This window comes from Mesocricetus auratus, unplaced genomic scaffold (genome assembly GCF_017639785.1).
Source record: "Mesocricetus auratus isolate SY011 unplaced genomic scaffold, BCM_Maur_2.0 Super-Scaffold_15014, whole genome shotgun sequence".
NCBI lineage: Eukaryota > Metazoa > Chordata > Mammalia > Rodentia > Cricetidae > Mesocricetus > Mesocricetus auratus.
The window spans coordinates 54440499-54465038 of record NW_024429186.1 but is presented as its reverse complement, the minus strand read 5'-3'; the positions used below and the strand labels follow the sequence as shown (position 1 = coordinate 54465038).

The 24540-nt window shown below is 36.2% G+C and overlaps 1 protein-coding gene across 5 annotated transcripts in view; it reads left to right on the top strand.

Moving 5' to 3' along the window:
* Lrfn5 (leucine rich repeat and fibronectin type III domain containing 5) overlaps positions 1-24540 on the top strand; it is a 264524-nt gene that overhangs the window by 108665 nt on the left and 131319 nt on the right. For 4 of the 5 annotated variants that reach the window (XR_001196705.3, XM_040743022.1, XM_013116037.3 and 1 more), the window contains one exon: positions 17224-17399. The exons of the other annotated variant lie outside the window; for it this stretch is intronic. The gene's annotated coding sequence lies outside the window, so the exon portion shown is untranslated. The remainder of the gene's footprint in view (positions 1-17223; positions 17400-24540) is intronic. 5 annotated transcript variants of the gene reach the window in all.

The window sequence follows — 24540 nt, the reverse complement described above, 5'->3', positions numbered from 1 at the left end:
CTTCCATCAGTCACAGGATGAAGGCTCCAGGATGGTTATAGACATCAAGTTCATTATCAGGAATGGGCATTCGAGGTGGTCTCTCCACTATAGCTTAGCTTGCCAATTGCTGTTATCCCTTTAGATCACTCGAGGTAACTCTGGTGCCTGATCTGTATTCGATCCTATGATTCTCTCTTCTCCCTATTCTACCCCCACCCCCTCAAATTCCTGTTCCCCCATGACCAACTCTTTTCCTCTTCACCCCCTCTCTTCTTCCCAGGTCCCACTCCCCCCCACCCCTTGCCATGTTCCCCATCCATTCAGAGGATCTTGTCTCAATTCTCTTCTCTTGGGTACTATGCATATATGCATATCTTTTAGGTTCTTTCCTGTTTCCCAGACTCTCTATCAGTGGAAGTGCAGACTGGCACTATCCTGATCCATGTCTAAAATCCATATATGAGTGAGTCCACACCATGTTTGTCTTTTTGCGACAGGGTTACCTCACTCAGGATGGTTTCTTCCAGTGCTATCCATTTACCTGCGAATTTCAAGATTCCATTGTTTTTTTCTGCTGAGTAATACTCCATTGTGTAAATGTACCACATTTTCTCTATCCACTCTTCAGTTGAGGGGCATCTAGTTTGCTTCCAGGTTCTGGCTATTACAAATAATGCTGCTATGAACATAGTGGAGCAGATGCCCTTGTTGTATGAAACTGCCTCATTTGGATAAATGCCTAAGAGTGGAATTGCTGGGTCTAGTGGTTGATTAATTCCCATTTTCCTGAGAAATCTCCATACTGATTTCCAAAGAGGCTGTATGAGTCGGCACTTCCCACCAGCAGTGGAGGAGTGTTCCCCTCTCTCCACATCCCCTCCAGCATAAATTGTCTTCGGTGTTTTTGATTTTAGCCATTCTTACAGGAGTAAAATGGTATCTCAGAGTTTTTGATTTGCATTTCCCTGATGGCTAAGGATGTTGAGCACTTTCTTAAGTGCTCAACCTTTTAATTGGATCCTTTGGTGTTTTGGAGACTTGTTTCTTCAGTTCATTGTAAATTTTGGAGATTAGCCCTCTGTCAGATGTAGGGTTAGTGAATATCTTTTCCCATTCTGTGGCCTGCCTTTTTGTCTTTTTGACTGTGTCCTCCGCCTTACAGAAGCTTTTTAGTTTCAAAAGGTCCCATTTGTTAATTGTCGATCTCAGTGCCTGTGCCACTGGTGTTATGTTTAGGAAGTGGTCTCCTGTACCAACTCATTGAAGAGTATCTCCCACTTTCTGTTCTAAAAGTTTCAGTGTGGCTGGATTTATGTTGAGATCTTTGATCCATTTGGACTTAAGTTTTGTACAAGGTGATAAACATGGATCTATCTGCAGTCTTCTGCATACCAGTACTCAGTTATGCCAGCACCATTTGTTGAAGATGCTTTCTTTTTTCCATTGTACAGTTTTAGCTTCTTTGCCAAAAATCAAGTGTTCATAGGTGTGTGGGTTAAAATTAGGGCTTTTGATTTGTTTCCATTGGTCAACCTGCCTATTTTTGTGCCAATACCAATCTGTTTTCAGGACTATAGCTCTATAATAGAGCTTGAAGTCAGGTATGGTGATGCCTCCTGAAGTTCCTTTAGTGTATAGGGATGTTTTGGCCATCCTGGGCCTTTTGTTTTTCCATATAAAGTTGATTAATGTTCTTTCCAGGTCCTTGAAGAATTGTGATGGAATTTTGATAGGGATTGCATTGAATCTGTAGACTGCTTTTGGCAAGATTGCCATTTTTATTATGTTGATCCTACCAATCCAAGAGTATGGGAGATCTTTCCATTTTCTGGTATCTTCTTTGATTTCTTTCTTTAAAGACACAAAGTTCTTGATATACAGGTCTTTAACTTCCTTGGTTAACATTATCCCCAGATATTTGATGCTGTTTTTGGCTATTGTAAAGGATGATGTTTCTCTGATTTCTTTCTCCGTCACTTCATCATCTGTATATAATAGGGCCACTGATTTTTTTGAGTTTACCTTGTATCCTGCCACATTGCTGAAGGTGTTTATCAGCTCTAGGAGTAATCTTGCGGAGTTTTTTGGGTCACTTATGTAAACTATCATATCATCTGCAAATAGTGAAAGTTTGACTTCTTCTTTTCCTATTTGTATCCCCTTTATCTCCTTTTCTTGTCTTATTGCTGTAGCTAGAACTTCAAGTAAAATATTGAAGAGATATGCAGAGAGTGGACAGCCTTGTCTTGTTCCTGATTTTAGAGGAATTGCTTTGAGTTTCTCTCCATTTAGTTTGATGTTAGCTGTTGGTTTACTGTATATTGCTTTTATTATATTCAGGTACGTTCCTGTTATCCCTGATCTCTCTAGGACCTTTATCATGAAGGGGTGCTGGATTTTGTCAAAGGCTTTTTCAGCATCTAGTAAGATGATCATGTGGTTTTTCTTTCGCAGTTTTTTTATATGGTGGATTACATTGATCATGGTGGATGATATTTCTGATGTGTTCTTGAATCCGGTTTGCGAGTATTTTATTGAATATTTTTGCATCAATGTTCATGAGGGAAATTGCTCTATAGTTCTCTTTCTTAGTTGTGTCTTTGTGTGGCTTGGCTATCAAGGTAATTGTAGCCTCGTAGAAAGAGTTTGACAGTGAGCCTCCTGCTTCTATTGTGTGGAATATTTTGAGGAGTATTGGAATTAGCTCTTCTTTGAATTTCTGGTAGAATTCTGCACTGAAGCCATCTGGGCCTGGGCTTTTTTTGTTTGGGAGACTTTTGATGACTGCTTCTATTTCATTAGGGGTTATAGGTCTGTTTAGATTGTTTATCTGTTCTTGATTTAGTTTTGGCAAGTGATATCTATCCAGGTAATTGTCCATTTCCTTTAAATTTTCAAATTTTGTGAAGTACAGATTTTCAAAGTATGCGCTGATGATTCTCTGGATTTCCTCAGAGTCTGTTGTTATGTCCCCTTTCTCATCCCTGATTTTGTTAATTAGCATGCTCTCCCTCTGTCTTTTGGTTAGTTTGGACAGAGGTTTATCTATTTTGTTGATTTTCTCAAAGAACCAACTCTTTGTTTCATTGATTCTTCTCAGTGTTTTCCTGGTTTCTACTTGATTGATTTCAGCCCTCAATTTGATTATTTCCTGGCGTCTGCTCCTCCTGGGGGAGTTTGCTTCTTTTTGTTCTAGAACATTCAGCTGTGCTATTAATTCTCTAGTATGACTGTTCTCCAGTTTTTTCATGTGGGCACTTAGTGTTATAAACTTTCCTCTCAGCACTGCTTTCAAAGTGTCCCATAAGTTTGTGTATGTTGTGTCTTCATTCTCATTGAAATCGAGGAAGTCTTTAATTTCTTTTTTATTTGTTCCTTTACCCAGGGATGGTGCAATTGTACATTGCTCAATCTCCATGAGTTTGTAGGGTTTCTGTGATTTGTGTTATTGTTGAATTCTAATGATAATGCATGGTGGTCTGATAAGATGCAGGGGGTTATTCCAATTTTTTTGTATCTGTGGAGATTTGCTATGTTTCCTATTATGTGGTCAATTTTAGAGAAGGTTCCATGTGGTGCCGAGAAGAAGGTATATACCTTTGTATTTGGGTGAAATGTTCTATAGATGTCTGTTTAACCCAGTTAACCTTGTTTCTTGGGACCGTTTGATTGGAAGATCTTTTCCCAACCCTTTACTCTGAGATAACGTCTGTCTTTGATGTTGAGATGTGTTTCTTGTATGCAGCAGAAGGAAGGGTTCTGTCTTCGTATCCATTCTGCTAGTCTGTGTCTTTTTATAGGCAAGTTGAGGCCATTGACATTGAGGGATATTAATGACCATTGGTTGGTGATCCTTGTTTGTGCTTGATTTATTGTTAGTGAAGTTATTTTGTGTAGTTTCTCCTCCCTTTTTCTTTTGGTGTTTTGTAAAGTGTGATTATATATTGCCTGTGTCTTTGTGAATGTAGATATCTTCCTTGGCTCTAGGTTTTCCTTCTAGCATTTTCTGTAGAGCTGGATTCATGGATACGTATTGTTTAAATCTGGCTTTGTCATGGAATATTTTGTTTTCTCCATCTATGGTAATAGAGAGCTTTGCTGGATATAGTAGTCTGGGCTGGCATCCTTGTTCCCTTAGCGTTTGTAGGACATCTGTCCAGGATCTTCTGGCTTTCATCGTTTCCATTGAGAAGTCAGGGGTAATTCGGATAGGTCTGCCTTTGTATGTTACTTGGCCTTTTTCTTTAGCTGCTCTTAATATTTTCTCTTTACTCTGTAGGTTTGATGTTTTGATTATTATATGGTGAGGTGACTTCTTTTTCTGGTCGAGCCTATTTGGTGTTCTGTAGGATTCTTGTACTTTCATAGGCATATCTTTCTTTAGGTTAGGGAAGTTTTCTTCTATGATTTTGTTGAATATGTTTTCTGTACCTTTAAGTTGAATTTCTTCACCTTCTTCTATACCTATTATTCTCAGGTTTGGCTTCTTCACGGTGTCCCATATTTCCTGGATATTTTGTGTTAAGGATTTGTTGGTTTTGAGATTTTCTTTGGTTGACGACTCTATATCCTCTAATGAGTCTTCAACACCTGAGATTCTCTCTTCTATATCTTGTATTCTTTTGGTGATAATTGCATCTGTAGTTCCTGATTGTTTACCCAGCTTTTCTATTTCCAGCATCCCTTCATTCTGTGTTTTCTTTATTGTTTCTATTTCAGCTTTCAATCCTTCAACTGTTTGAGATGTTTCCTTAATTTTTTGGTTGTTTTTTTCTTGGTGCTCTTTAGATTCTTTGAGAGATTTGTTTATTTCTTGAATTTTTTCCCCCATTTCATGGATTTTTTTGTTTGTTTTTTCTTCTATTTCTTTAAGGGATTTCCTCGTTTCTTCTTTGAGGGTCTCCATCATCTTCATGAAATAATTTTCAAGGTCTGTCTCCTCTTCTTCGTCTATGTATTGCTTTTCGGGTCTTGCTGGTGTCGGATCCCTAGATTCTGGTGGGGTCATGTTGGTGTTTCTATTGCTGAGTGATCTCTTATTCTGTCTTCTTCCCATCTTTTCAAAACACATGAAATCTATGACTTTACATATGGAATTAATATTTATATAATCTAGTATTCTTCCAAGTATTCTGTGATATTGAACATCATAAACATTTAAGGAATAAAGTCCATTCTATTCCAAACCTGGGAAAATATTTAGAATAATATCCTAAAAAGATAAGAAAGTTTTATGGTTATTCATGTTTTCCATGAGTTTGTATCATTTCTGGAGAGAAATCCTACTTAAGTTCAGAATGATACACTGTCCTTGATGTGACTTGATGACCAGACAGTTTAGTGCAATATTGAAGCCGACCATTATGAATATTGTTTTCTGTTAGTATCAAGGCTACACTTTGGAAACTAACCTTTAATTTTTCATGGGATAATTAGTCCCTTATGCTTATTTCATATATGGAATTTAAAAGCATCCCTCTCGGTGAGAGTTAAGGTTCTGAGTCTGAGTGTTTTTAAGTTTGTATGATATTTCATTATGACACTTTGTGCTCATCCATTAAAGCTGTGGGGACACTCTTCAGTCTGAGGTTTATGTCAGTCATGGATTCACAGACTTAATAAGCTGTGTTACTTATGTACCCTGTTGAGTAAGGGCTAAAAAGCTGAAGAAGAAAAGGTCCAAGAAATGCAGGATTACCACATGATGCAAATGCACCTGAACGTGCCTTCAATCACTGCTTTGCTTTCAGCTGTCGCTCTGTGTCCTTCCTACTGCCATTACTACAGCACTTTGGAATCTGACCTTATAGAGAATTATTGCAGTATGTCCTCCATAGCTCTTTTTGCTTTTGTTTCCAATGGCCAATTTGTCATCAGAATATGTTATAGCTGAATCGTAAATTCCACTTTAGTACCTACTTTTTATGTGAGCCATCTTTGCAAAATTATTTCCTTCAAGAATTACCTTAAAATGTTTTGATGTGTGATTTTTCCTTTATCTTCACTTAAAATATTGTCATTTGCATTTCTCAAGTTCTTACTGTGTGTAATAAATGAGTGTGCTGGATACTGCATGGCATATAACTCTCCCAGTGTGGTCCCTGAACCTCAAAATGTTTACATGTCAATAAATATATAACGTGCAAAACATATCATTACAAGATGACTTTTTGCTTATTATAAGTGACACAGGTCTTTATATTTTATCTATGCTAATGTCTTGAAAATGTCAAATGAATAATCCTTCTGCTTCATTCTTCTCCATGCTGAGCTCTCAGATGTATGTCATCATGTCCAATGGAGGTATATATTCAAGAATGTATCACTGATAGAGTCCCAGACAACACATACAAGGTCAATTGATCATGGAAATATGAAGTTCTAACATATTTAATTTTTTCATTGTGTGTCCATATAGATACATACAAATCTGCATAAAACATATAGAGAGGTGATAACTAACATTTATATTAAAAATAGTATGTTGAAAGGGTATCTCACTTCTACAGTTTCTGCTCTTGCATGTTTTAAAATCCCTTGCAACATTCCTGTGCACTTCTTGGGTTTTTCCATAGTATGACGTCCATATTGATTTTCGGCAGAGTTGAATTCCAAACTCTCAAACTCCATGTCGTCCTTACGTATATCTAACATTGTTTCTTTTTTTCTAATTAATCTTATTTTTAATTTTCCAGCAGTTACACAGCAGGCACAGTGCCATATTCAGACACACTGGTAGTTATATCTCTATTAAAGCATTCTAGTTTAGAGATTTTATAGTATTTTTACTCATCCACATGTAACATGCTAGAATGCATCTGCAATATATATATGTGTATATATATATGAGTATTACAGAAGCCTATGTAGTAGTCACATAATAAAACATTAATAAATTGGTCAATAAAAAGTATGGTATTATTAGTTTTTGGAACTGACCACATCATGTACACTTTATTTTTTATATTCTTTGGAAAAAAACATCGTAACTAACTGTACTCTTAAATGTTTTCTGAAATTTTGTTTTTAGTAATTGGATTACAGTCAGAAAATGATGGCCCTTAAGATTCTGTGGGGGTCATCAAAGTCTGTAAAAATCATTTAGGGCAGGACAAGGTCCTACCTGCTATGTCCAGGCTGAGCAATGTATTCATCCATTGGGAATGGTCTCCAAAGAGCCATTTCATGGACGAAGGATAAATACTGGTTCCACTACCAGTGGCAGTCTAAGCCCCCTAATTGTCACTACATTCATGGGGGGGTGGGAAGGCAGTGGGGAGAGTCAGAGGGGGAACTGGGAATATTATGTAACATATGATTATTTTTAAAATAATAGAAGTAAATATAAAGTAGAAAAAGATTCTGTAGAAGTTCCCTGATGTACCATGAAGCAAATTTTTCATGAGGTTCAAAAAAGTAATGCAAAGATTTGCTTATAATCTAGGCCCACTTTATTTTTAGCCCCTGTCTATTATAATAATTAACATAAAATGAGATGTTCAAATTTTCTTGTACAAAGAATATTAATAAGCAAATGAAGCTTGCCCTTTCTATTCTTTGAATTAAAAATGGACTTCTTTTCTATAAATATGTATATATGTTAGAATTTTGAAGAAAATGCATAGTATACATGCTTAGAAATTGTTCTTACATATATTCCTCAAAATTAATATTACAATGTGTGGGAATATAACATGGTTTCTTTATAAAATAACATCTGATTTTATACAGAGATGGTGATACTGTGTGGGAAGATGGGAAGGGGGAAAAAGTAAAAAGAGAAGGAGGCAAATAATAGGGAGATATGGGGAAGAAGAGAATGACCTTCCTGACTTTCCCTGGGATAAGATGAATTCAAATAAAATAGAAATGAATTTCAAGAAACCTTAGCTAATTACCTTTAAATTATAAGGTTATAATGTGACACATTTAAAAACTATTTGTTTATTTTTATTCTAATCATCTGATAATCATTAGTCATATTTGTCACATTGTCTTTGGAGTCTTTTTGAACCTATATTACATGCAAATCTTTTTGTTGTTGTTTTGGAATTTACAGTCACTATCAAGTGTGAAAAAAGTGTTTCCTATAAAACATTCAGAAACTGGACTTTTGGCCGACTTTGCAACCATGTAAAAGATATGCCTTCGCATAATTTAAAACTGTGCACTCAATCTGTTTTTATAATGTGCATTCAGCCTATTTAAATTTTACTTGACTTGATGGAAAAGCAACCCGTCTTCTTATGCTTTGTTACTCTCACGTAATTAACTTCTTCAACACAAAGTGAACTATCTTTCAACCCGAAGTGAGTTATCTTACATCATATACTCGTCCCCACTCCCAACCAAGAATAATGAATGTGTAGGGGAGGGGTGATAATAATATATTTGATAACTAGAATACTACTTAGAAGCAACCTATTGATATAGATTGATGACATCTGTTCACAGTTTTGAGTGCTGTTCTAGTGCAGTAAAATAAATTCTTCCCTGATAAACTGGTTAAAACATTAAGATACTATTTTACATTACTTTCCTTTACCAAATGTTGTGTATGTATAATGTGTGCATGTGCATGAATGTGGGAATATGTGCATATATGCATGCATGCATGTGTGTATGTTTATTAGAGACATATGAAAGATACAAGTAAAGAATCAGGGATTTCAAATTTGGGTTCACACTTTCTTTGTTCTACTCCAAGAGGCAAAATTTCCATACCTCCCTCTTTCCTTTACTGTGTCATATACACAATATAGTGCACAGTGCTTTTATAGTTAAAGACCAATTCTGGAGTTGATTTGGTTTCTTCACTAAACCAATGGTTAATTTAATGCCTTTTTGTGTCCAGCATCCATTATTTTGGAACTATCATGAAATTTAGTGAATGAATTAACGATGAAGCCAATACAGATCAGTCAACTCCTCTTGTGGTTCTCTGACTGCAAAGTCCTTCACCTTGGCCAGGGAGTTACAGAGCAACAGCATCACTAAGTTACTCCAAGACTTGTTCACAGGAAATTGCAAGTACTGCAGTACAATTTTTAGGTCACCAAGATTTATGTTTTATTGAACTGCTGAACTCTTGCTGTTGGAGGGAAGAGATGATAAGTTGTGCTAATTTTCTTGTGGCATTTACATAAGTGGTGTGTGCTCCAGGAGGGCACTAATTTATTTGTCATATGATCTTAGATGTGAGCTATTATCTGTAAACATTTTCCTACAGCAAATTTTTGTGCTGTTTGTATCCACTGACACAAGATTATTTCCAGTTTTAATCAGCATCTCTAATCTAATTTTAAAAGAACCTAGGTTATCAGTGTTCATGCTAAGAAACTATGTTTTAATAATAGAGTTTATGCAAATCTTTGTGATCATTTTTGGCTGAAGAAACTAATTCACATGAAATAATTTTCAAAGTTATCTGGTTTGAATTATTTTAAGTTGTCTTATTTACACTTTTCTGCACAGACTTGCTGTACTGAACTGAAAGAAGGCTACTTAGTGAGTGCTGGCTGTAAACACATAGAAATCCTTTTATTTTACACTTTCTTCAAGTGGGATTATAAACATAAGCCATGATATCTGGATACACATGTGCCACTACTAAATCTTGTGTTTTGAATAGTCCACTAAAGATAATGTCTATATGAAAGCCATACTTTAATGATTTTTAAATAAGCAATTGAAAGATGGTGAGGGGATGCAACTCAATTGCTCATATTTCTAAAAAGCAGGCTCTGTGCAGCATGTAGAACAGCCAGATAATCAAATGCTTACCTTTCAACTATGATTAATGTGGTTACCTTTTCAGTTGGCATAGGGAAATTAGCTACATGTTAATTATAAGATTATGTACTGTGTGCTGGGCTCATGAATGTTCAAATTTTGTGAATTTAAAGGAAGTGGAGAGTAAAGAGTAAGCCATTTTTGACATCATAAATTCCAAAGACTTCCTTGGTTGTTAATGTGTTTAAATAACATAGTCTTAAGGAAGGAAAGAAAATTATTATAAACTCTTCATGGTACCATTTCATATCCAGGATATCTTAAAATAATTAAACATTTGTACGTGTGTATAATGGCAATGATTAAAGAGGAGATTGTGAATATGGCAAAGAAAAGGGAGGATGCAAGTATATTTTGGAGATCCTACCCCCAAGGAGGGCCTCACCCAACCTGGGGAATGATATGGGAATTGGATGGGTGTTAAGAGAAGCTTTTTCTTTGCTAGCCACTTTGGTTTATCCCCCGCCAGTCGCCTGGGCTCTGGCGCATTGTAGTCCCCAAATAATCACACAAGACGCTGAATTAATTATGAAGCTGTTGGCCTTGTTTGTTTCTTCCTGGCTAGCTCTGCTTAAGTAATTACCCCATAATTGTTAATCTAAGTATGTTTCTTACCGGAGAGGTTTCCGGGCTTCCTACCCCAATGGCGTTACATCTCGACTCTCTTGTGTTTCTCCTTCCCAGAATCCTCCTGAACTCCTAGCCCCACCTATCTAGATTCCTATAGGCTCAACAGTACTTTATTGACAAATAACAGGCAAATAACAGGACTTCCCCAACATCTCCTCTTTTCTGTTTAAACAAAAGAAAGGTCTTAACTTTAACATAGTCAAATTATATACAACAGAACAGTTATCAAGTAAGAATACAGTTACAACATTTTGTCTATTAACATTTAGCAAGATTTAAAGAAAATATCATTCATCCCATCCTTGTGAGTCCAAAGTTCTATATGTGGCTTATCTTTTATCATAACTAAGGAAAATTATAATTATAACTATCTGTCTTCAACTCCATCAAAGACCACAGAAGGATAATATATAAACACTAGGATTGACAGAGACATCTTACTGCTTGGACAGTCACCTGGAGTTCCTCTGTAACATTGGGGCATCCATCTTCAGCCCATAGGCCATAATGTGTCTGGAACACTTCTCAGCAAAGCAGGAAACTTCAAACTGTCCATATGCATTGGCAGTCTGTCAGTCATTTTTCTGTGTCCTGCAGAAAGTCTGGTAGACTCTTCCATGAAGCAATATCCCTGTAAGACTGAGTACAGCAGTCACTTTTCTGTGGTTCCTGCATGTCCAGTTTATACAACAACAGTCAAACAGTGTAGGCAAGAGCAGTTTCTTGCCCAAATGGCTAATCTTGCCATGTTGAAAGCAAACTCCTTAACAAGTTTCTTGGATGCCCATCTTCCTCTCAGACATAATTGGTGCTGCCAGGAGCAGATATTTCTCATTGTCAAGAAAAACCCTAAACCATTTTAAATGCCATTTTCTGAAGGTCTTTGAGAGGTTTGAAAACTGTTTATCTATCTCAAATATATTTCTGTATATCTAAAAAACCTAACTTACCTAACTATAAATTCTATTATAAGTAACTATCTATAGTCTGTATTCAATTATGCATTACATTTTAAAAGATCAGTATAAGCACAATACTTAATCAAGAGGAGAAATATACACATCACAAAATTGACCTTGAATTTGTATCAATAAATGAAAAACAATACCCATACCATAATTCCCTTTTTTACCATTAAAAAAGATTGGCTGTGATCATTAGCCAATTATAAACAACCCCATTTAAATGAAAACAAAGATTTATAAACAAGATGGGAATCAGGACGTCGCTCATTCCAAACTGCTTCCTGCTGGAAGGGGGCGCTCTTCATACCATGGGGATCATGACAAAACTCAGAAACCTGTATACGTCCGTATTTTCGGGGTCTGTAAAACTGTATCATCTTAGCTGTTTCAATTGTTGGAACATCTGATCCACTGCTTCAGGGGGTCTTGGTTCATCAAACCACAGAAGACTGGAAGGAATCCTCAGCTTTTCATTTTCTGTGGAAACATAAATTAAAACTCCTTTTCCAAGTAACATATCCTTATACTTAAATTTTGAAGTCAAGGCATTTTCAAAAGATAGAAGTTGGATTAGTTTAGCAGCATTTATAATCAAGTGTACTTTAGCAGTTCCTTCATGAGTAATCAAAAAACTGAAAAACACAATAGCGTAAAGTATCCAGACTGTGTATTTTCCATCTTTGCGTGGCTTATTTATTTATCTATTATTATTATTATTACTCTATTTCTTTCACTTTTGTTTATTTTTCTCTGAGACAGGGTTTCTCTTTGGAAATCTGCCTGCTTCTGCCTTTGTAGCAAATCTTACTCTGCCTCCCGAGTGCTAGGATTATAGGCATGCGCCACCAACGCCCGGCTTTTCTATTTATTTACCACTATGCCCAATTCTTTTTCTCTCTCAATCCTATATTTTTAAACACACTGTAAACCTTTAGAGATTTTCTTCATCCAAGTCTGACTTTACTGTAAATCTTTATGTATTTCTGGCCACGTGTCTTATCTGTAAAACCGCGGCTGTTTTAAACTGCCAGTTTTTCGTCAAGATGGCAGGCGTAAGCGTGACTCCAGCTTACCGCCTCAGTCCATGCTGACATCCAGCAAAAGCTGCCACTTCCAGCTGTAAGTACACACCTATCAATCGTTAGCAGAGTCTCTTAAAAGAACCTTGTTGGGTTTATTTTTTTTTTTTTTATTTTTTTATGCCGAGTCAGGAAGACTCCCGTAAGCGAGCCGCGTGAATCTTGGCTTGTTGCTAGCAAAACAGAGCACACCTGAGAAAAATGCTGCTACCAAAATCTGTGCTTCTCTCTGTTCTTCTGTTTCTAAAATTCCTTTAAAGCTTTTGTTGTTTTGCATGGAAATTCAATCCCGCTTCTGACAACCATTTTGTTAAAGGAAGCTTTTTCTTTGAGAGGAGACTTCCCGCCCGCCTGGTTCCAGATCCGCATCAGTCCCAAATAAACACACAGGAGGCTATATTCATTATGAAGCTGTTGGCCTTGCTTGTTTCTTCCTCGCTAGCTCTGCTTAAGTAATTGCCCCTTAATTGTTAATCTAAGTATGTTTCTTACCGGAGAGGTTTCCAGGCTTCCTACCCCAATGGCGTTACATCTCGACTCTCTTGTGTTTCTCCTTCCCAGAATCCTCCTGAACTCCTAGCCCCACCTATCTAGATTCCTTTAGGCTCAACAGTACTTTATTGACAAATAACAGGCAAATAACAGGACTTCCCCAACAGGTGGGGGGCTGGAGAGGGGGTTGGTGGAGGGACAAGTGAGGAGGGGTGGGAGAGGGAGCTGGGATTGACATGTGAAGCATTCATGTTTCTAATTTAAATAAAAACATATATTGAGGGAAAAATTTAAAAAATGTGTAAATGAAGAATGACTAATGTAATTTTACTCATTATTTCAGGCTAAATCTGGTTTTAGAGCCCCATTGTCATTAATAATGAGACACAAATCAGTCTGTATTTTCAGAGAGATGATGATTACTTAATGATGATGTATTAAGTTCATAAAGTAAGTAGGGATGCTCATACATAGAAATATGTATCCTAACAACTTCCAATGCATATCACAAATTATTCCAGAGTTTACTGTTATCCAAGATAATTTTTAGATGGGGAACCATTTTTCTTGACAATACATGAATATAATAGATGTCAAATTTTGTGAGACTGTGAAACAGACACATCAACAGCAGCTTGGGATTAAAAGTAGGTGATGAGAATTCATTATAAGGTATTTCATTTCAACATACTGTCAAGGAAGAAAGAAAACCTTTACATGGTAATGTAGTAAAGTGATACTATCATAATCACTAACTCAACTACTTCCATTTAGTACTACACTGATCTGTATATATGAATATTACAGAAGAATTTATATGAGCTTTGTATCATGATAGAAAAACCCCTGAGGCTACTGACTTAATAACAAAAATGTCATTAAAAATCACATTTTGGAGGTGACAAGATGATTCAACACTGAAGAATACTTACAGTTCTTCTAGAGGACCTGGGTTTATTTTCTGGCACCCACATCAGGTGGATAATAACTGCCTGTATTTCCATTTCTGAGGGATATGACACCCTCTTGCCTCTATGTGCACATGTGTATGCATAGTGCACATAAAATATGTAGTTACACATCCAGGCACATAAATATGTGAACATATAATAAATCACACTCTGTGGGTTTAAGTCTCCAATTGGGTAATACCATTGTTTTAGATCAATGATGAGATTATAAGATATATGTGTAAAATTGAGCAGTAATATCTTTAGGAGGGAAGGAAAGACAGGAGAGAGATTCAGAGAAGACACCATTGATATGCACGATAAGTGAATGAATTCATGCCGTACCCCATGTCTTGATAGGACATAGCAGTTTCCAGGAGTATAAAACTAGGCACTGAAACTTTAATATACAGAACTCTGTAAAGCACACATTCAAACTTAATCACAATCCTTTAGTGGCTTGACAGAAGCTTTATTTGCATCATGCTATATAAGGCATCTTCAGGAGGAAGCTGTTCCTAGGTGACAGTCTTGACTAATTTGATACTTCATGACCTTGCCCAAGGTTGGTTGGATTTTTTGTAATTATTTATGTAGCCATCATAGAAGAACATGCAATTGCCTAATGTGATTCTTGGAGTGACTTTTAGAAACAAGTGGTAATACATGTTTTATGATCTGTGGCATATAGTAAATTCTTAGTAAATTTTACTGCAAGAAAGAAAACATATATCTCACATAAATGGATCCTTCCCTGAAGAACTGGAGTTTTGTTGAGTAGCATGGCATTTCCTGGGTTGTACATGATTTGAAACAATGGAATCCTGTTGACCTTCAGTAACTGCCTCTGTGGATTAGGAAAACATTCTGAAGTATTAATATTTGTTATAACAGTGAAATGATATAAGATACAACAACAGAATTAAAATTTCATTTTCTTGTATATAATATCTTTATTGAACAGGCAGAGCCATGGTCAGGACTTCAGGGACAAGGTCAACCTATACCCTAAGCATGCTATTTCAAACATATATGAAATGCAAGCATACAGTGTTTATGTAATTTCTGTGACAGAAATCTGGGGATCCTGAAGATTTATCAACTACAATATTTTTTGTGAACTGATTTATTTATATTAGTAAAATAGTAGGTTAGCTACATAAAATAAAATGGATTAATGATCTTTAAGATATATTAAATGTAAGGAGAAGGCAAATTGGGTGCAGTAACCTACAGTGTATCTAAGAATCTTCATACACTGAGAAAGACATTTTTCTTTGGAGGGAGACACACTTTTCTTTATTTTTTTCTTTTGGAACAGTGTTTCTCAGTATTGCTTTGCAAGTTGTCCTGGAACTCACTCTGTAGACCAGGCTGACCTCAAACTCACAGAGATCTACCCGCCTCTGCCTCATGAGCTGGGATTAAAGGCATGAGCCACCAATGCTTGGCAGGAGGACACACTTTTTAAGTGGTTTTAATTATTTTTTAATCAATCAAACATATACGAATATAAGATTAGTTTGAAAAATCCAAGGAAGTTAATAAACGAATAAACACCTAACAATTATGTTATAGTTGCTGGGACATAATTATTTTCTACTTATATATGTGGTACATGCTAGCTATTATATTATTCCATAACTAATCATATTTTATTACTAATTTTAAAAGATATAGAATTTATCTAAGGATTCATAAAAATTAAAAGTAAATTATATTTACTCTCATACAATTGTATGCTAAAATATGGTTTAACTTTGAGTTTTTCTGAAAATTTTAGTATTAAAAATCCTTATTAAGTTAGGAATTATATAGATTTTAGGTTGTTTATAATCTGAGGAGCAATGACAGTGCTATGACATTTTATCAACTAATGTATAAATCTCTATATTCATTAGTTTAATCTTAGTTTCAATGTTTTCATAACTTTTCCAATTATTTCCATCAATGAAAAGAGGATGTTTCAATCATATCCATCCCTGATAGCCTTCCTCCAATTTCTCCGCTATTCCATCATGACTTTTCCCTGCTGTTTTCATGTGTTTATTTTTTAAATGCAACATGTCCACATCATTCTCCCCATATTTGCATGAGTGTTCAACCATCTAGTGGATCATGGCTAGCCTATTAGGGGTTGAACTGTTGAAGAATACTGATTCCTTCTTACCCAGAAGCCATCATTGCCTAAAAATTCTTAGAAAAGGGTGAGACTTCAGAAACTCCTACTCTCTTCATGCTAACATTGTCTGACTTAATTTTGTGAAGGTCTTCAGCATGTAGACACACTGTAGGGGGTCATCTCAGTACCTAATTTAAAACAGTGGAATCTCTTAAATTAAGGTTTATATTTAAGCATGGTGATATTTGTTTATAATTCTAGTAGCAAGGAGGTTGAAATCAGAAGATGGAAGTATATAGCATGGCCAGGACTCAAACAAATTCAAAACACAAATTTAAAAATTGTTCCATTTATCAAATCTTTGATATTGACTTAATAAAATGTAATATAAGTAAACATAAATCATGTTTGTTTCATGTTATATCCATTATTTATTGGCATATTTTGAAATCAATCTGCACTTATGTTTCTGTGGATATTTATCACAATCAAATTAAATTACAATTTTTGGGTAACTTTAAAGATATTTTAAAAATTAATTTCTCTTCATCAAAAGTGTTAGGCTTGAATATTATCTGGAACTTTTATACAACTCTTAGAGTAGAAAAATTTAAACATTGAATCCCACACAGGGTGACCAGTCAATACTCTGAAAGAAGAAAATGCCATGCATTAAACACTTTAAAAATACAAATATGAACTAAAATATTCAATGTATATTATGTTTGTATATATGTTTTCTTCAGACATGATAATTTTGCAGTGTATTTATTTTTGCCTTGAAATAATACACTTAGCATAAATTAAGTCATTTGTTCTCAAATAACAGACAGGGCTACATTAGACTTGCTCCTTGCTAGATCTTGTGTTATGTGTGTGTGTGTGTTTACCTGGTATATAGCAGACCATAATTAAAGGTGTATGAATTATGCAACAAATTGAATTATTTCAAAGATGAAGAATATTATGTGGGATCTGATCATCTAAGCAATGTACAATTTTGAGAATGAAAACAGCCTCGAAATATTAAAGACAGAGTGTTAACATATTTACTAGAATGAGAACATAATGTGCATTTCCATTGGAAAGCTTTTTATGCAAATGTATTGGAATTCTAACTAGTAAACGTATTAATACGAGTTGTGATTGAACATACCATTAACAAAAATTTTTTTGATGCCTTCTCTTTGTTCTGTTTGCCTCCTCTGAAGAGTCCCTGTATCCATTCAGCCAGGTGTTGAGAAGCGATGTAGTGGCTGACAACTCTTCCCTCTGACACCATTCTCAGCACCAGCTTTGGAGATGCGTTCACCCTGTCGGTCTTCTGTAGTAGCCAGGTCAAGTGCTGACTCCTTAATGGTAGTGAGGAACTCTTCAGGCTCCAGAAGTAAGTTGCTCAATTCAGTCTTATCATTACCAGTAAGTTTAAAAATACTTTGGAAAGGTTAATTGGAAAATTTTGCAAACTGACAGGCAAAATGAAGTCAGTGATTCATTATTAATTGTAATTTTTTTCTTTTCTTATATTTGAATCCGATTTTTCTAGATATCAAAAAGTCTACTAGTTTTCATATTGATATCCAAATCCTTATGAGATTTTCCAGTTTGTTTTCGCACTCAGGATTTGCATGCATTGCAAGATATAATTGCCTCCAGGTGTCTTAGACAAAGAAAAGTTTAAAATAAATCTGTGATTGCTAAGCAGATTCAGCATGGCCAGTTATTGCCTCAAACTTGCTTTAGTGAGTTATGAAAACCGATGACTATAGGTAGAGGAATTGATTGGTATTGTGAAAAATATTTTGACCTATTGGCTGTGTTGTGGAATGCAATGGTCTGTCTATTTCATGGTTCATGGCATTCTATGAAAATACACATTAGAAAAATGTAAAAATGCCAATTACATATAGGAAAATTAATTGTAGATAGAATATTTGAACACTTGGCAAACTCTAAAACACAAAATCTGCATATAACAACCAAAATATCCTGTTATAGATTTGAATATGATTCTTCTAAATTGTAGCAAGTCCAGTAAATTCATTGTTTTCTTGACTATGTTTATATCATTTAGAATTTAAGAAAAACTTTCCTGGAAAATTAAATCTTTCCTAAATCATCAATTTGTTATTTTTCAAATTTTATGTTTTTATTTGAGATATGTTTTCCTATCATTTAAATACTTTATAAACATGTGCATGTGAATAGCACACATATATGTTTTTCATAACAAACATATGTGTTATATATATTTCTTTCAAACACTTTATAATAAGCTACATATATAAAACACTTTACACACAGAAATATATCTCTGTTATTGCTCTAGGGAATGTATCATGCCAAATGTCGATGCACAGAAAATATCTGTGAGTGTATTTTTATAAACAGGAAAGGTTTGCTTCAGCAATTATTTTATTAAATAAAAGGAAGGAATTGTGCAGTATAAACTAGATAGATCCACAGGGCCATAGAGAAATGATCATCTGTCCGTGCCTCTCCACCTTCTCAGATCAAAAGGGCCTGAAATATCTCTAAATAATTTTCTATTCCTTCCTTTGTCTATTTCCATCCTAATCTGAGACTGGCAAAACCTCCAAGGTGAATTCTGGCCAGCTGAATATGGACTCAGATTCAAAGTTTAACTTTGTTGGCAGTCTTGAGAGTGCCAGAATCCCACGACAGTTTGGCTTAACTTCAATTTTGTGTCTATTATGGTGTGTTTATTAAGTGAAATTAGCTCGAAGGAAGTGTGGAAGAGATGCTTCATAAGCACAGTTTAATTTAGCAACACATTGCAAAGCTAGGATGCCTTCAATACAAATATCTGTACCATTAGTGGAGAATAAAGATTAGTGTTAAAAATTTCGGGCATTATTATGCTACTAATTATGTAAGATTAAAGCAGTCAGCAAGAAGCTTGTTGTTGGTTTCATGCCCAAAGTCATGTTAGAATGCTATATTTAAGATCTAACAAGAACATTTTTATTAGTATTTATTTTTAAATTTAAATTTAGATTAGAAACAACGTTGCTTCACAAGTCAGTTCCAGGTCCCTCTCTGTTTCTTTCCCTTCATCCCGTGCCCTCCCCCGAACCCCCCCAATATCCCCTCATTTCCCCAGGGAGGGTGAGGCCCTCCATGGGGGTGTCCATAGTCTGTCATTTCATCCAGGGCAGGGCCTAGACCCTCCCTCAAGAGTTCAGGGTAGAGTGCATCTCACATTGTTGGATGGGAATCCAGTCCAAAGTACATGTGTATACTCGGGATAAATAGTGATCTACTGCCCAAGGCTCAATAGGTTACCTAGGCCTCCTCACTAAAACCCCCATTCAGAGGGTCTTGATCAGTCCCATGATGGATTCCCTGTCATCAGCCTGGGAATCAAGAGCTAACCCTTGTCAGGTCAGCTGTTTCTGGGGTTAAACCAGCCCAGTCTTAATCTCTTTGATCATCAGTCCTCCCTCTCTGTTACTGGCTTTATTGAGTTCAGCTCAGTGCTTAGCCTTGGGAGTTGGCCTCCTCTTCCATCAGCCACTGAATGAAGTTTCTGTTTCGCAGACTCTCTAGCCATGGGATTGTAGGCTAGCACTCCCCAGATTTATGTGTAAATTCCATATATGAGAGAGAACATGCCATGTTTCTCTTTTTGTGACTGTGTTACCTCACTCAGGATGGTTTATTCTGGTGTCATCCATTTGCCTGCAAATCTCAGGATTCCATTGTTTTTTTTCTGCTGAATAGTATTACATTGTGTAAATGTACCACATTTTCTCTATCAACTCTTCGGTTGAGAGACATCTAGGTTTCTTCCAAGTTCTGGCTATTACAAATAATGCTGCTATGAACATAGTGGAACAGACATCCTTGTTGTATAAATGGGCATTTTTTGGATATATGCCTAAGAGTGGAGTTGCTGGGTCTTGTGGTAGGTTTATTCCCATTTTTCTGAGGAATCTCCATACTGATTTCCAAAGTGGCTGAACAAGTTGGCACTCCCACAAGCAACAGAGGAGTGTTCCCCTTTTAACCACATCCTCTCCAGCATAAATTGTCCTTGGTGTTTTTGATTTTAGCCATTCTGACATGAGTGAGATGGTATCTCAGAGTTGTTTTGATTTGCATTTCCCAGATGGCTAAGGATGTGGAGCACTTTCTCAAGTGCCTCTCAGCCATTTTAGACTCCTCTATTGAAAATTCTCTATTTAATTCTGCAGCCCACTTTTTAATTGGAACCTTTGGTGTTTTGGAGACTTGCTTCTTGAGTTCTTTGTAAATTTTGGGGATCAGCCCTCTGTCAGATGTGGGGTTAGTGAATATTTTTTCCCATTCTGTGGGCTGCCTTTTTGTCTTGCTGACTGTGTCCTTTGCCTTACAGAAGATTCTCAGTTTCAGGAGGTCCCATTTATTAATTGTTGATCTCACTGTCTGTGCTAGTGGTGTTATGTTCAGGAAGCTGTCTCCTGTACCAATTTGTTCAAGGGTACCACCCACTTTCTCTTCTAAAAGGTTCAGTGTGGTTGGATTTATATTGAGGTCTTGGATTCATTTGGACTTAAGTTTTCTGCATGGCCATGAACATGAATCAAACTGCATTCTTCCACATGCCAGCCTCCAGTTATGCCAGCACCATTTGTTGAAGATGCTTTCTTTATTCCATTGTATATTTTTAGCTTCTTTGTCAAAGATCAGATGTTTGCACGTGTGTGGGTTAATATCAGGGTTTTCAATTCTATTCCATTGGTCTACCTGTCTATTTTGTGCCAATACTAAGCTGTTTTCAGGACTATAGCTCAATAATAGTGCTTGAAGTCAGGGATGGTGATGCCTCCGGATGTTGCCTTGTTGAACAGGGTTGTTTTGGCTATCCTGGGTCTTTTGTTTTTCCATACAAAATTGATTATTGTTCTTTCAAGGTCTAGCAAGAACATTTTTTTATTGTAAAAAAACAAAGAAATTGTTATAACTGTAGTTATTATACTACACTAAATATGATGTTGACAAATTAAGGATCATTTTAGTGTAGCATTTCCCTATGCATATTTTATTTACTCCTCTACCACTAATACATGTTTTATTCATTTGTTTTGATACTTGTGTTTGTTTTATGACTCCTGAGTATTTTATTGCATTCAGCATCTTGAGAAAGAATTCTTTGATTTTCATCTTTTATAAATATTAAGGAAATGAGGTAATGTCACATATTTAAAGAAAACTATTAGGTATTTGTTTATTTTCTGCTGATAAGTTTTTCTTTTTCTTTTTTGTTTATTCATTTAAATTAGAAACAAGCTTGCTTCACATGTCAATCACAGCTCCCTCTCCATCCCCTTCTCTCCAGCTGCCAACCCCTCCACACCTGCAATTCACCCCACACAATCGACACCCCACACTCCAGGAAGGGTGAAGCCCTTCATGGGAGATCTCCAAAGTCTGTCATATCATCCAGGGAAGGGCCTAGGCCCTCTGACATGAATCCAGGCAGAGACAGTATCCCTCCATGTGGAATGGGCTTTCAAAGTCCATTCATACACCAGTGATAAATCCTGATCTAGTACCCAAAGACCCAAAGATTGCCAAGGCCTCTTCACTGACACCCTCTTTCAGGGGGTCTGGATCAGTTCCATAGGGCCTCTCAGCCATTAGTATGGGGTCCAAGTCAACTGTTCAGGTCAACTGTTTCTGTGGGTTCCACCCACCTGGTCTTGACCTCTTTGCTCATCACTCCTCCCTCTTTGCAACTGGTTTCTAGAAGTTCAGTGCAGTATTTAGATGTGGGTGTCTGCCTCTGCTTCTGTTAGCCACTAGATGAAGGGTCTAGGAGGGCATACAAGGACGGCATACAAGGGCAACAATCTTATTATCAGGAAAGAGCATTTAAGGTAGCCTCTCCACTATTACTTAGATTGCCAGTTGGTGTGTCATCATTGTAGATCTCTGGAAATCTCAATAGTGCCAGATCTCTCCTCAAACTCATAATCACCCCCTCTATTATGTTATCTCTCCTCCTGCTCTGCTCTCTTCTTCCCCTGACTCAATCTTCCTGCTTCCCCGTGTTATCCTCTGTCTTCTCTTCTCCCCCTCACTTGTCCCCAGTTTTCTTTCCCCTCTGGCTAGGCCACTCAGGAGATCCTGTCCCATTCCTCTTCTATGGGGTACCATGCATATCTGTCTTAGTGTACTCCCTGTTTCCCAGGCTCCGTAGCAGTGGGATTGTAGGCTGGCATTCCCGTTTCATGTCTAAAATACATATATGAGTGAATACATACCATGTTTGTCTTTTTGTGACTGGATTCTTAAGTGTCTCTCAGTCATTTTAAACTACTTTATGAGAATTCTCTACTTAGTTCTTTATCCCACTTTTTAATTGTATCCTTTGATATTTTTGGTCCACTCTATTTGGTGTTCTGTAGGCTTCTTGTACTTTCAATGGCATGTATTTCTTTAGGTTGGGAAGTTTTCTTCTATGGTTTTGTTGAATTTGTTTTCTGCACCTTTGAGTTTGGTTTCTTCACCTTCTTCTATCACTATTATTCTTAGATTTCACCTTTTCACTGTATCCCATATTTCCTGGATATTTTGTGTTGGGGATTTGTTGGATTTTTTTTTTTGGTTGTTGAGTCTAGTTCTCCTAGTGAATCTTCAACGCCTGAGCTTCTCTCTTCCAAATCTTGTATTCTGTTGGTTATGCTTGTATCTGTAGTTCCTGAATGGTTACGCACTTTTTCTAGTTCCAGCATTCCTTCAGACTGTATATTTTTTATTGTCTCTATATCAGCTTTCAAACCTTGCACTGTTTGATTTGTTTCTTGCAATTTTGTATTTGTCTTTTCTTCCATTTCTTTAAAGGATTTTCTAATTTCCTCTTTTAGGGTCACTATCATCTTCATGAAGTTATTTTTAAGGTCATTCTCTTCTGCTTCATCTCTGTTGAGATGTTCAGATATTGCTCATGTACAGTCTTCTAGACTCTGGTAGCATCATGTTTGCTTTCCTGGAGTTGAATATGTTCTTATATTGTCTTCCCATCCTTTCTTCCAGTGAGTACAATTGAGATGTTTTCCTTTCCTGATTGGTATGGGTTCAAGGTTTTCTTCTTGTGGGTGCAAGCAGGTCCAATACTCCCAAGGGTCTCAATGTGGGTGCTGGCAGGTCTGCAGTACTCATTTTCCCGGGACTGGGGTAGGGAGATGGGAGCTGGATTAGCACAGTGCTTTCAACAGGGTTGAAGTTGCTTGGTGATCTGGGGGCAAGTCAACCTGTCTGCAATCTCCTGGTAGATCTCAGAGGGACCGAGGTTGGCCAGAGCGGCCCTGAGTGGGGGCTGGAGTAGCCAGGAACTCTCAGCAGGCTCCTGGTTGCTTGGTCCTGGGGGGCTAGTTGACCTAGCTGCAGTCACCAGGCCAGGAGATCCCAGAGAGCAAGTTTCATTTTTTCGTAATGAAAGCATTCAACTTTAGAAAAGTTGTTAACCAAGGAAATATATTTAAGACCATGATTCCCTAATCATGAAATATTGTAATTAAACACATTTTCATATAGTAGAAGTTACATAAAAATCTATTTAATATATGAGAATGGAATGCTACAGGAAAATGTTTTATATATTGAAACAGTTCTTGTAAGTTAATACTTAATGCAGTTTTTGTTTTGGTTTTGGTTTTAATTTATAATAGTATTATTTTTAAGAGTGGAACTTTTATTTGTTTCTTTGTTACTTTCTTTTTTATAAGGAAAAATGTTAGGCTGAAAGTACTCCATTTAATTAATTTTTTAAAAAAGAGAAAGTAAACACATTCATTGAAAATTCATTGCATATCACTCATATTTCTCCTTAAAACAAGTAGAATTTCTTGAACAGGAGCTTGGGAGTGAAACAGAAAATCGAGAAGTAAAAAGGAAATGCAATTGAACCTGTTTACAATGGAATACATCTATTGCAACTCAGAGCAGCTGAGGTGACCACTGTTGTTCTAGTGATATTTTTCTCTGTCATGTTAGTTTTGGGTTAGAGAAAGTACATTGTCTTCATTCCCCCTTTTCTTAATGTATTTCTTGAAAAATAGAGTGTTGATGGAACTAAAATTTATACATAATCATGTCTTAGTAGATGTTCTTATGTGTGCACACTTGGGTGAGTACATGCATCTGTAACAGGGCATGTTAAACTGTTTCATGAGAGCATAATAGCAAGAACATCTCTATAAGCTATTATACCTTCTAAATATTATTTTAATAATAATAGTGTATTCTGCACAAATTACACATTTACTATTTATAAATTATATCCTACATTGACATTGATTATTGATACTGCTACACATATGTAGCATATTATGCTGAATAATTATATTTAGTAGAGCTATTGAATAATCAGAAGTATCACTTTGCAATGCCTAGTACTAATTAGTAATCTCTTAATTCGTTTTAGTCTTTTAACCATCTTTATGAGAATACAAGTAATATGCTCAATGAGATAGGTGCGCTTTTCACAGTTGATATATTTTTATACATGAACTTAGAGTACA